The following is a 14,818-nucleotide window of genomic DNA, read 5'->3' on the forward strand; positions in this document are numbered from 1 at the left end:
AACTTATCCTGCTGTCAGCTACTAGCACTCTATGAACCTATTAACTGTCTGTGCACTTGCAGAAGGACTCAGGCATTGAGAAAAGCAGTGGTAAGTCAAATATGCAAAATGTATGCAGTCCCTTAACCCCCTGCAGCCTACTGAGTCAGTCCTGCAAAAGTCCAGGTAAAAGTCATGCTTGTCTGGAATCACACTGAGTTTGTGTCTACTCCTACAATCATCCTGACAGAAGCATGTCCTTATCTAATCACTCTGCTGAAATTTAAGTGCTTATAAACGTATCCTGCTGTCAACTACTAGCACTCTATGAACCCAGTCACTGTCTATGCACTTGCAGAATGACTCAGGCATTGAGACAATACCTAAGCACTTATAAATTAACTGAGCACTCTGTTTGCAGCACTGTCATCATTCTAGTTACTAGTGATGTTCTTATAGAATGACCTAGGCACCAACACAAGTTGGGTGTTGCTGTGTCTGTTTCCACACAACACCCATGGAATAACACATCTCAAGATGTACGAGAAAGTGTAAATCTGTAGATACGTGTGAATGGTGCACCACCCTAGAGGTGGTGTAGCGAGGCACTAAAAGGAGAAATGTTTTAATTTCTCCTTGTTTTTTCCTCTTTCAATGCATGCTGCATTCCACAGCATGCATTGAATGAGAAAATGCCTTTAGTGATTGTTTTTGTGCAGGAAGTATTCCCTTCCTGAACGAAATCAATCTTCCCATGACACAGATATCCTTTCACCATGATGCAAGGGTGTCTGTGTCACTGCATGACTGCAGTTTGTGTGCTAGTGCAGGAGGAGCACAGAATTGCGACATATTCATGTAAATATGTCACATGCCTGTGCTTCAGAAGTGCTGCATCGTGGTGCATCTAAAGGGCTTGCAGTGTCACACTGCAGCACTTCCTCATAGATCTGCCCCTATAAATTCACCATACAGTACTAATACATTCTTTGAGTCAATCATGCTCTACACATACATTCAACCAAACTTTCCATGCAATTATAGTTCTTTTTTTACACCAGACAAGGTAGTTCTGAACTTTTTTTTTCTATTGTTTTTTTTTTCAATTTTTTTGTAGTTTTGTAACACTTTTGTACTTTTTGGGTGTTTTTAAAAAATTTAACAAATAAGGAACTAAGTAAACAGTCAGCTTTTGGAATTCAACATCATTCCAAAAACAAAACAAAAAAAAAATTGCATTTGTGATTCCGTTGAGCTCCACAAACAGTGTCCACTGACTGTTCACCATAACAGATTATGGTTTTGCAGTTAGTGCAGTGCTGCTGTAGAAAAGCAGATTTGGGGCAAATGTCAACTTGTGGTGCTGAAGTAGACGCTCTGGAGGTGCTAGCAGTGCCTGGTGGTGGATTTTTTTCTGCACGCCTCATTTCTTCTCGTGCCAGATTCTTCTGGTGAATGGTCCGCAATGTTTATACATACTCGCTGTTCCACAGGAGTATTCCTTGTCACTGCCTCGCGACTGGACCCTGTCACACAGCAAGCATGTGGCGTTTCTTGCGTTGGCCCTTTTTCTCCGGCAGGAAAGGTAATATATGTCCATACCTTTGATTCAGGCCTCTGCTTCAGTGGATCTTCCTCCAAGATATCTTCATATGAAGAATGATGAGGAGCTTGCAAACCAGATGCCATTTCTCTAATGCAATTTTTTAAAAGCACTCAAAAAATTCCAAAACCAGCTGTGGAAGAAGATGAGATGTCTCTCATCAACTGCTCCAAACAGAATAGTGGTAGGTACGCTTTGAAAAAAAATAAAAAATGAAAATTATATAAATATATTAAAATACCAAAAAAACGAAATAATTAAAAAAAATCTGTTTTTTGTTGTTGCAATTTTCTGAAAAATATATATTGTTGTTTCATAATATAAAATATATTTAAATAAACAGTAAAAAAAACTGTAGAAATTCAGTACAAAAAAATAGGTATAACTACTATTGTATTTAAAAATTAGCATTTAAAAAATCTTTGAAATTCACTGAATAAACCATAGGTTGCAGAGACGTTATAGTTAGAAATTAGCATTTAAAAAACCTTTGAAATTCACTGAAAAAACCATAAGTTTCAGAGCTGTTATAGTTAGGAATTAGCATTTAAAAAAACCTTCGAAATTCACTGAAAAAACATAGGTTTCATGAGTGTTTCATGAGTGTTATAGTTAGCTGGACATTTCACTTGTACAAAACCATAGAAATTCCTTTGTTATAGTTAGTTGTGCTACTATAACTTGCGCGCCCGCAATGCACTGCTGATGATGTCACATATTACATCATTCATGACATGGTCAGTGACATCACTGATGACATCACTGATGATATCTCAAATGACATCACTGATGATATCATCCAGTGAATGTGGTTTTGTTTGAAATTTAAATATCTATTATATATATACCAATCTGTATTGAAGATTGAGTAGATACATAACTGTCTGGATGGAGGATTAAGTAGCTGTCTGACTGTTTGTTTAAGTGAGTAATTAAATGTGTCTCACTAAATTTATGGGTTAATAACCAAACTATGTGAATGTGTTTATCACTGTCTCTGTGGTTGTATAACCTGCTGCATCAATTGGTCACTAACTACATGAGTGTCTATATTAGTTATTGATTAGTTGGTTGAGTATGAATTTCAAAGGTTTTTCAAATGCTAATTCCTAACTATAATGTCTCTGAAACCTATGTTTTTTTAGTGAATTACAAAGGTTTTTTAAATGCTAATTTCTAACTATAATGTCTCTGAAAACTAGTTTCTTTCAGTGTATATATATATGTGTGTATGTGTGTGTGTTTAATAATTATTCAATTTTAAATAATAAACATGCTAGTATTACTAATATTATAGAAAATATACTTACATTAGTGTTGCTTTACTTTTCTTGATGCTATGTTTTGATGGTCGTTGTTTATTCACTGTTATATTTTCTGTAGGTATGAAAACAAAATATTTCTGTTTTTAAAAAATTACATATATTTTTTATGTAATTGTATTGTTTTGTATTTAGTAGCAAAACAAGTAATACGTACTAGTTGTAGTTGATGAACTTAATTTCGAGGATGTTTTATGTTGGTGCAGTTTGTAGAAGCTGTGAAGAGAAAAGTATTTATTAGTTAAAATTGTTATTTTATTTATTTATTGTTTAATGTTGTGTTCTACCATTGTGTTGAGGAGTGGGACCAGCTGCCTACAAAGTGGCAGTCCCACAGGGGGTATTACAATGTCACTGCCAGCGTGGCTGTCACATCTACTATCTTTAACATTGCGGCGGGTGCTGCTAGCTGCAGCACCCGCTGCAATGTTAAAGATGCACAGTTTACATTTCCCTGCATTACGTGGCAGGCACCATGTGGTGACTGCCACATGATGCAGGGAAATGTGGAGGGGGCACTATAGGTGCCCCCAAGTGCTACAAGGAAGTGCTTCTGCACAGGAGGGCCTGCAACGTGGCTCCAAAGTCAATATCCGCCAACCTTTGAATGCAGAAGGAATCACCATTCAAAGGCTGGCTTGAAGCAGCATCATAATATGGCGGACAGTGCCTGCTAGGCAACGCCACCATTTTGTTGATGCGGGGTGGGTCTGCCAGGCAATCATAACAATTGCCTGGTTCAACAATCAAACACTGGGAGGGGACCTGCCCGCAGTAGTTTTAGTGAATGGCCTTGGAGAGGTCCTTTGTATTATAAAAATTGCCCTGCTTTGAGACGGGGGTGAATCAGCCACCACCAGGTTGCCAGTGGCGGGTTCACCGCCATCGTAATGACCCCCTTAGTTTGATGTGTTTTTTTAATGTAGATGTTGTAGTTTTCTTCGAAGTTGTCTGTTGTCACCATTTTGGTGCAGTTGTATTGAAGTGTAAGCTGTGAAATAAAAGAAAGAAGGTTATATTTTTAGTTTATTAGATTATTGTCATAATTTATGAACACATGCATGAAGCTAAGGAATCTTTAATAGAGATTTTTAAGGAATTGCTATTGAAGAGTTGTAATTTTTAATGTAAGTCGCAATTGTTAAAAAAATTGATATTTATATACAATCTGTAATAGGGAGTAGAATATGTTGCTATTAATTCTATGGCCATAGGAATGAAACGGAAACTATTTGCAGTTTGATAATACGTATTTTGCTATTCCGTTTTGAGTTGATGCAGTTTAAAGGTACTTTTATCAATTGTAAATGAGGCTATTTTGAGAATCTGCTTGTTTGTGACCGGTAATAAGCTTGATGCATGTGATAATTAGTCTTTATTTTAAATCATTTTGTAATACAAATGATATACTTACTATTTTTTTAAACAGTCTCTATTGTAATTTCATAATATATACAAACTTGTAAGTATAGACCAAACAAAAATGCCAGAAACAATGTCCCAACCTCCCATTCCCTTTGACCCACCCCTCCCTTTCCCTTCATCCAGAAAACCCATCAGATATAACCCAATCTTTCCATGATGAGGAGACAATAATAAGCATAAAATCACAGAGCCAGTTGTCTGTTCACTGCAGAGCCTAATGTTAATCAAGAATGTATATTTGAAAATATGTACATACTGTTAATACTACTGTCCTGTAGATCCCCACATTTCTTAAATATTATTTGCTTCATTCGTTTGTGGCTCTCTCACTTCCCAGTCCAGAGACCATCTTATCAGAGGTAACCAAATTTCTGACCCTCTTTTCTGTGCCCTGTTCCCCCTCCTAGCATAAACTGCTGTTTCCAGCTGATACACCTCCAAGAATCTGCCCAGCCACTGCTGGCTGGTTGGAGAGACCGGTCTAGCCAGTGAGTGGCTAAACAGATTCTAAATACTGTCATAGCGATGTATACAAATACTTGCATCAACCCTGGAAGTAATGTATCACCCACCAGAGCATAATCAGTTGCATTGACATATCTATTTTCTGTCTGACGTGGGATTTCAAGATAGCACCCACATCTCTTTGGACAACATCTAAGCCAGGGCATGATGCAGACATATGTAAGCTATGAGCTGCTTGAAAGCCGCACCGAGGGCAGGATGACCCAGCCAATCGACCCCATTTTGCGATCTTAGCCAGGGTAATATATAAATTGAACCATGACATGAAACATTGGAGCTGCAGGTTGGCCGCAATGAAGGATGTTTGGGCTAGGTGTAACGAATTATCGACTTCTCCAAATCCCACTTGTAAGAGTTCCTGCCAGTAGTCATAATACTTAGTTAAATCATCCAACATTGTTTCATCCAATAGCTTATATATCCTACCAAGTGTTATTGATCCTTTGAGCAGCCCCTCCACAAGTGTCACTCCGTCAAAGCCACAGCGAAGTCTCTTATCTGGAAATATTTAAAGAAGTGTTTATTCTCCAGTCCATGTCTATCCCTAATTCTATCAAACGTTGCATTCCCCATCTCATCCATTATATCCCCAATTGTCCTGACTCCTTTTCCATACCACCCATTCAAGTGTCCATAATTGAAAATATCAGCGAGACGTTAATTTTTGTACAATGGGGTGTAAGAGTTAATCAGTCCCAAGCCAAATTTTTTACGTACCGCAGTCCTGGCTTTAAATGCTCAAAGAAGGGTCCTGAATTTTACTCTTTTGTAGTAATTGAATTCAGTGTAGCGCAAAAAACACCTACTAGCCTCCCTACCTAATAATAGCTCATATATTGAAGTGGCGGCTGTCCATTGAAAGCTAGCTTCTCCCCCATTGAGCAGGTAATTTATTTTATATAAAATCGCCGCCAAGTAATAAAGCTGGAAGTTGGGGACACCCCAGCCTCCTCTTTCCCTTGGAAGCATCAGAAATTTCAGCACCCCCTGAAGGCGGCAATTTGCCCATAGAAATCTCAATATCATCTGATTCAGCAGCTATTTATGGTCAGAGGAATGGCGCTAAATAAATATAGGGTTTTTGGCAGAAATAGCATCTTAGTAACCTTACTCCTCCCAACCAATGTACGCTTATGGTTATCCAAACAAGCAAAGTCCACTTTAAATTTTGGGAGGAGCGGGTTTAGATTTGCTTCAACTCTACTATCCGTGGGTCGTTCAGATGTAAGCCCATGCTGATCAAATTTTGAGTCTTACTTTGATTAAACCGATAGCCCGAAATCTGCCCAAAAACATTAGCTTCTTTTACAATGTCTCCTAGTGCACTTGCCGGGCTAGAAGTGACAATTGCCAGATTGCTGGCACAGGCAAGAATCTTAGGGGCCGATTACGATTGCGGAAGGTCTGTCACCGAAAGCCATGCAGTGGCGGTCCTTCCGCACTCGGACCATGATATTCCCCCCGCCACATTACGATGCCAGAGAGAATCGCGCTGGGGCCGTGGCGAATGCAAGGAACGTCTGCCACAGGACCAACTAAAAGCAAGCATACAGATTGCCTGGCGGATGGACCAGTTACACTAAAATGGTGGCGGTGCCTAGAAGGGTAGCCATTCCATCGCAGCAATGCCACCATGGCAAGGCTGTTGGGGATTTGATACAGGGGCCCATTGCAGGCCCCCTTGTGTTGGGGGAGGTGAGAGTGTACTGTGAAGTACCATGGGTACCCCCCTACATTTCACAGCACGACGGGGCAGGCACCTTGTGGTGCCTGCAACATAGTGCAGTGAAATGCACAACATGTATTTTAACATTGCGACGGTTGCTGCTGTCAGCAGCTACCGCCGCAATGTTAAAATGTAAGATCCGACCACCATGGTGGTGGTCGCATCCTGATTGGGTGTGTGGGACCGTCACATGCATGGCATACGGTCCCTGTTCCCACCGGATGGCAGACGGACTCTAGTCCATCCTCCATCCTACTGACCCCCTTAGTTCCCCCCATTACTATGCACTGCCACGATCCCACTCTTGCCTTCAATCTTCCTAATTTGCGGGACGATATATAATGCAAACAGTAGGGGGAACAAGGACAGCCCTGGTGAGTCCCCCAATTTATCCTTACTGGGTCCGACACCTCTCCCATTATTGCTACTCTAGCTATTGGGTTTTTATACTTTGTTGCAATGGCCTTACTTAAGCCTTTTCCGAGCCCTCTTTTTTCTAAAGTTGCCCTAAGAAATGGCCAGGAGACCCTATCAAAAGCTTTCCCGCAACCAGAAAAATGAACACTATAGGGTCTCCGGGAATTCCTGCGGCATCAAAGAGTGCATTTGTCCATCAAATATGGTCAATGGTGCTGTGGCCGGGGACAAAACCGTGCTGTACTGGAGAGACCAGTTGCTTTATTACCCCCACCAGGCATTTAGCTAAGATCTTAGCATACATCTTGATATCACTATGAATTAGCGTGATAGGGCAATAGGACCCCATCTCCTTAGCCGGCTTGCCCTTTTTGGGAAAAAAACACTATATTAGCGGATCTCCAAGAGTCCAGCGTCCCTCGCCTGCTTGAGCCTCCAAGAAAAAAATTATTCATTAGTCCTTGTAGGCAGGGAGACAACTTTTTGTAAAATGCCCTGGAATAGAATCAGTGCCTACTGCCTTTCCACTCACCAGTCCTTGAATCGTGCCCCCACTTCTTCCTCCATAAAAGGCACCTCCAGCGCTTCCCTTTCTTCCAACAATAGATTCTCCCCTGGTAATGAATCCAAATAATCCTCTATTTCCTTCCCCCCAGATTTAACTTCCTCAGTTACAAATGCTGATAAAATCATTGAACTGCTGGCAGTATGCCCAAGGGCTCCAAGACTGATCCTGCCAGAGGATCCTCAATTCCCCCCTGGATCACCCACTGTCTAGTGCTCTTCACTAGAAGGCACCCAACTTTCTCACTACACTCATACATTCGGGTTCGCCAGGATATATATTTCCGTGCTGCTTTTTTTAGCAGATATATCCAGTATTGATGACTTTATTAAGGCCACTTTTGTTTGTACTTGTCCCACATCTCCCACACCCCTAAAGACCCTGACCAGTTGAGTTCTGCTTCAAGTAATTTCCTGTACAGTTCATGCATAACTTGTTTCTCCTTCTCTCGAGATGTCCACCCATATCTTGTGGTTTCCCCTCATACCCCTGCTTTCAAAGCATCCCATACTACCTCTAACCTTGTGCTCCCTCTATTCTCAGCTATGAACCATGGAATCCAGTTCCTCATATAATCAATATATTCCTCTTTATAGAGCAGTGCTCTGTCAAAGGTCCAGCGTAATATTGGGGGTTTCTGGGTTTGTATTGAGAATTGTACAACCAGCGGATTGTGGTCCGACATAGTACAGGGAAATTTGAATATCCAACACTTTGTCAATACCTCCTGGGATGCAATAGTCTAACCTGGCATGAGTTTGATGTGGAGCGGAAAAGAAACTTTAGGCTGAGTCCTGAGGTTCCTGTGCTGTCCAAACATCTGTGAGACCATGTGTCATGCACAAATTAGCTATGGATTGAAAGACTTTTGGTTTACGGCCATGGTATGACCTTTCCCCTAGCTTAATAGAGCTGGAATTCATATTGATATTGAGATCCCCAAATAATATTAAAGGAAGCGGCCAGCCTACTACTTCTACATTCAACCTATCAAACAAGACAGGGTCATCTAACACAGAACCATATACTGAAAATAATGTAAACAGATTATTATGGATACAACATTGAGTGATAACCCACCTACCCATCTGATCCGAGTGTGGAAATCTAACTGTGTTTGTGCGAGCCTTGATGGCCACCACTCGTGTCTGTGTTCCCTGAGTTGTACTGGAAACCAGATGATAGCCTGCAAGTCCTGCCACCTTCTGCCTGCCTGCTTCAACATGTGTCTCTTGTAGACATACTATGTCTGCCTTTAGATGTTGAATGTCCTCATTAATTCTACTTTTTTGAGGGGATTATTCAATCCACAGAAGCTATTCTTAACCTACCCATTCCCTTCTGTGGTTTTTAAAATAATTCCTGCCAGTCTCTTAAAGTTAATAATACGATCTCATCAAATTCAAATGCCTGGACCAACCTGACCCCCCCCCCCCCCGTCTCCCCTCACCAGCCCCCTTCCTCCTCTCCACCCTGCCCCCCAGATTGAGACAAAATAAGGTTTGTGGACCCTTGTGATGCATCCTATATAGTGCTGCTTCCCACCGCCACCCATCATCATTCCGCAAAAACCAACATGAAAAAGAAAAACCCTTCATTTATAATAATTAACAGCCAGTGCATAGAAAAGGTGGAGGGAAGAGACAAAATGCCACCAAGAGAGATACAGTAGACCAAACAACCTTCATAATCAGGCCTAAATCCACATCCCTCTGACTTCTTTCTATGTCCCTGTCTCTGAAATTTCCTGAAGGTAATCTTGTTCTTGTATTTCTGAGGAGAATACTCTGTGTCACCCCCTTATGAATGACCTTGAGGCGTGCGGGGCTAAGGAGATATACCTCACACCCTAACTTTTGAAAAGGCATGAAAATTGTCAGAGCCTCCACCTTATTTCCACAGTTGTGTGGCAGAAATCTGGCCTAACAATGAAGGTGTGTCCTTCCTTCGGGTCTTGCCTTATCAAATACTGCTTGCCTCAGTAGAAAGTTCCCAAAAAATATTAGAATGGCTCTAGGCCATTCGTTGGCCTCCTTCTGTCCTTTCTTCTTTTTTAGCATGAGTGGAAAACGGCGCACTCTCTGCACCTCTGTGTCCCAATCCCTGTGTGCCAGTTCAGGGAGACCTTCTTTTAGCAGACGTAGCACGACCCCTCTGATGTCCTCTCCTTCCGCATTTTCCGGTATGCCCAAAAGTCTACGGGTGGTACACCGTTGACAATTTTCAAAGTCTTCCAACTTTCCACATGACATCTATCACCTGATAGCGCCTTGAAGCTTCTTTGTTGCCAAATGAGCCCTTCTGTGCTCCTGTCTTGCTTCCACATGCATCTGCTTGAGGGTAGAATATATCAGCCCCATTGAGGGAGACGATTCTGTCCCTGTCTTGGATTCAGATAAGATCTTATTTTACCCCTGTGCAGAGTCTTCAATTCCTGGCTCCCCCTCTGCAACCAAAAAATGAGTAGAGTAGTAATCCCATTTCAATTGACTAGATAGACTGTGATCTGAATCTGATTGTATTGCCTCAGTTTCCCTTCCACCTTTATTTCTTCTTCTCCTTTTTTGGGCAGAGAGCCTTTTCTGAGTGTCTGGTAAAGATTGGGGTTTGCTGCTGCTGAAATACCCTCTGGTACCTTCTCTTCTTTTATTCCTCATAATGATTACCAGTCACGTTTTTAACGTTAGCCTTCCTTGCTCGCCTCTGTACTGAATCATTTTTGAATTGAGATAACCAGTCCCGTACTTACAGTGTCCACTGCAGGGAGATAGGTACTGCTAGTTGTTAGTTGCGAGAGAGTCTTGCCAGCCATAGCCTACATTTTCCCTTCAGCCTTGCTCTGCCTGGAAAAAATCCCTGGAATCACTTGTTGCTTGGAGGTCTCTGCCTCCTCACTTGGACGCTGGTCTACGTGCTTTTGTTTCCTCGCCTCCACCTCCTTGCGTACTGCCGCGGGAGTAGAGTCTCCTAACTTCCTCGCAACCGGCGTCTTTCAGGAAGTAAGGGGGTCTCATGGATTTCTGGCAGCTCCAGCAGCGCTGCTCTCAGGATGGTCCCTCGGAGGCTTGAACTGTTTTGGCAGCATACTGCTATGCTCAGACTGGCCTCCGCCGTTGTACCAGCCGTCCACAGTCTTCCAAACAGCGCAGAGTATCAGGTATGTTAGTTATCAAAGTTTGTTTGTATTCTCCCTGACTTCGGTCTCCGGATGTCGGATCTCTTCCAGAGGATCATCGGTGGCATTCTTTTTTAAAATAGACTCCTCAAATCAAACAATGCCACGAAGCGGTAGATGGATGGCTCCTGCAACAATTATACAGCCATCATCTTGACTTCTACCTGATGAAGTGGTTTTTGTTGATGCTTAGTATAATTTTGTGGCTGCTGTAAAAAGAAAAGTATTCGTTAGCTATGTTTTGTACTTTTATTATGTTTTACAAATAAAAATAATTACATTTCTTTAATAGGTTTGGTTCTATATTTACTTTGTTACATTTTAATGATGTTGAATCAAATATTGTGGGCACGAAAATCTTTGTTTCTAGGTGTATTTGTAATGAAGTTTATTTTGTGATATTTAAAGAAAAACATGTCATGATTTCACTTAATTAAATTATATTTTGTTATAAAGTTGTTTCTTACCTTTGTTGTAGCAATTTCGATATAGGTGTTTATGTAGTTCTTCTTTCTTCTCAGTTCTCTCTCTCGCAAAGTAACAATCTTCCTCCTTGTTTGGCCGATATACAGTAAAATTGGTTGATTGATTCCTTGTTTTTATAGTGTTTATTTAATTAGTTAATGTCTTCTATTAGTTAGGGTTTGTTTAGGTTCAATAAGTTGGTCGAGATACCTTTTTTGAATTTTTGAAATTGTTATCTGTTAATTAGTTTAATATATAATGTTTATTTAATGTTTGTATTTATGTTATTAATTGTTCTTATTTTTGGTTGATATATATTCATTTGAGATAATTTTTGGTTTGTTGGATATATATTTAATGTTGTATTGTTAATTTATTCATTTATTTGTGTTAGTATTATAATGGTATTCGTATTAAATAATTTAATATTTTTTATATATCTTGTTGTAGTTTATTTTAAGTAATTGGGATATTTTATTCAATTATATAATTGTAAATAGTATTTTTTAACTTTAAATGGTATTTTTATATAGTTTATATGTATTTAATCGATATTTGTGTATTCGATATTGTTCATATCGATATTTTTGGTGTGTTTCATTTTATTTTAATGTTACTGATATTTTTGTGAACTATATGTGTTTCATTTTATTTTAATGTTACTAATATTTTTGGAAATATTTTTGGAAACTATGGGCCTCATTTATGAGGCCTTGCGTCAGTTTTGCGCTGCGGATGCGTCACTTTTTGTGACGCATCGGCAGCGTAAAACATGCGCCTTGTTGCGCCATATTTAAAAAGTGACGCATCTAGGTAGATGCGTCACTTTTTAAACCCCTGCGCCACATTATACCTGCGTCAGGTATAATGTATGCAGAGGGGGCGTTCCCCCGCAAAAAGCCTCGTAATAGTGACGCAGTGAAATCTATGAGATTTCACTGCGTCACTTTTAGGATGCGGTTGCGTCAAAATCTTGCGCCTGCCTCACAGCAGGCGTAAGACTGACGCAAGCCCTTTCACATGGGGCTTTCCCCATGTGAAAGGACGCATTGCTGGAGTTGCGTCACTTTTGTGACACACTCCAGCAATGCGTCACTTTTGCGCTTACAGATGCGTCAGAAATACTGACGTATCTGTAACTCCTTGCGACATGATGCGTCATACATTAAATATGACGCATCATTGGTGTCGCAAGGAGTGCGCAGTGAAAAGTGACGCATCGCTGTTTTCACGCAGCGATGCGTCACTTTTCATAAATGAGGCCCTATATTTTTGTTTTCGATATTTTTGTCATCGATATTTTTATATACAAAATATTTTTATTGATGTGTAATTTCATGTTTAAGTATAGGGTGTGGATATTTTTGTCTTCGGTATTTTTTATGTAATATGTTTGGAGTTTGAGGTTTTAGGAGTCGATATTGTATCAGAGATCCATGTTTAGGCTTATTCACAGGCAGCTTGCACCACAGGTGCATCACATTGCATGACTCACCAGCAGTCCAACTCTGATACCGAAAGCCACCCTGCGTGGCTCTTCGTCTGCTTATAAATATTGCCACTTCTCACGCAACACTTTGCATTAGGGGTGTGACATGGGTATTGATGTGGGTGTTTCTAACCAACACCCATGCCCACTGTTGCATTTTCAGGTTTACGAAGAATCATATATGTGGAAATGCGTCAGATTGCTACACAACCCCAGAGTTGGCATAGCAAGGCACAACAATGTGACATGTTTTCATTTCTCAACCACTTTTCCTTTTTTCAATGTGTGCTGCATTTTACAGCACACATTGGAAGAGGAAATCATCCAAAATTATTGTTTTTGTAAAGTAAGTTGCCCCTTTCTGCACCAAAGCATATTCTCACCACTATGCAGCCATTCTTGCACATAGTTAAAGGGTGCCTGTGCCAACAAATTGCAGCCGTTTAGGTGCCTGCGCTGGGTAAGGCACAGAGAACAAAATATTTTTGCAAACAAGTTGCATGGCTGTGCTTCAAAAATAACACAGCTCTGCTCTGCAAAATGACTTGCAGAAACAAGCAATGTTACTTTCTCATTCACAGAGCCTGTTGTGCTGAGTACTGACACTTTGCATTGGAGATGTGTATAGTATCGATGTGACACATCCTATTATTACTTACCCGGCACTGTTACTCATGGTATGATATTGCTTTTGGCGTATGGTTTCACTATTTATATAAATGTTATGTAAATGGCTCTTATTAAACATCTTTGACGGTCACTGATTGAGGCAAGTGCACATACTAGAAAAGACTAAGGTACGTACTCATTTTAATGGGGCCATGCACACATGCCAGTCTGAGTGCCACATCTGTTGATGTCAATAGCGTCATACCTGCACATGGCCTATCAAGGTCAAAGGAGCGCACACACAAACGGATGCAGCACCTTCTGTTTCATGATATGTAAATGGGGAGGCAAAGGCCCATGTAGACACACATTGACCACACTATGCAGTTGGATGATTCAGACTATGATATTTTAACAGACATGCAAGCATTTCACAATTTATGCTGTTGGTAACTAATGACCTGTGTACAATAGGAATTCACACACAAAATTTTCATGTGTATTTGTGATTTTATAGTGAACCTCAGTGCTAATTTGTACAAATGTAAAATCTCTACATCGTGTAAAAATTGATTGACAATGAGTGTGCGACGTCTTATCCCTGCATCAGTGTTGAGGATATCACTTTGTTCTGCTTCAGCTTCAGCTTCATCATCAGTATCATCCATTGGCTCAAGGACCTGTTGTTTTTAATCCCAGGGCACATATGTTTTTAACACATATATTGTGTAATATTGCACATACCATGATCATCTTGCAAACCATTTCTGGTGAATACAGTAGCCTTCCACCTGATAAATCTAGACAACAAAACCTGACCTTGAGCAGGCCAAAGCGTCTCTCTATGATATTTCCAGTTCAGCAATGTGCATGGTTGTAGGCCTTTTGTGGCTCAGTCTGGGGATGTCCAAATGGTGTTATCATTAACGTCTGTAGGCCATATCCTTAAACAGCTGTAAGTGGAAAGAAAGAGAAATGTATTAACTTTTGAACATACTGGATTATACATGACATGTGGTGTATGTCACGAATGCCAACATTGTAAGTAATATTAGTGATTGAAAAATTAGATGCAGTTTTTAAAATAGAGTTACACATTGTTTGTGGCACGTGTCACTTACGTTGCTGTGTATCATGTAATAGGCATGACAGGGGATGGTGCATTGCAGTGAATGATTTTCTAACTGAAATGTGCGGGGTCTTGGAATGTGTAAGTGATACCTGGGTACTTATTATGTATGGTATACACTTTCCCTGATTGCATTACTATGAAAGTGCTGTAAGCCATTTAGCTGCGCTGAACTGAGTCACTTTCAATGCACAGTGATGCAACATATTTACATTGATTGGTTTATTCCCTGTGCTTTCCCCTGAGGTGTTACACAATCAGTTGCCATAGCCAGGCGCTGGCCCCTTGTACCATGGTGAACAAATGCATGCGTCGTGGGGAGATTGTTTTTGTGCATGAAGGAACACCTTCCTGCACTAACACATTCTATTGAGGTGATTTCCTTTTTC

The sequence above is a fragment of the Lissotriton vulgaris genome, chromosome 6, assembly GCF_964263255.1.
Source record: "Lissotriton vulgaris chromosome 6, aLisVul1.2, whole genome shotgun sequence".
Lineage (NCBI taxonomy): Eukaryota > Metazoa > Chordata > Amphibia > Caudata > Salamandridae > Lissotriton > Lissotriton vulgaris.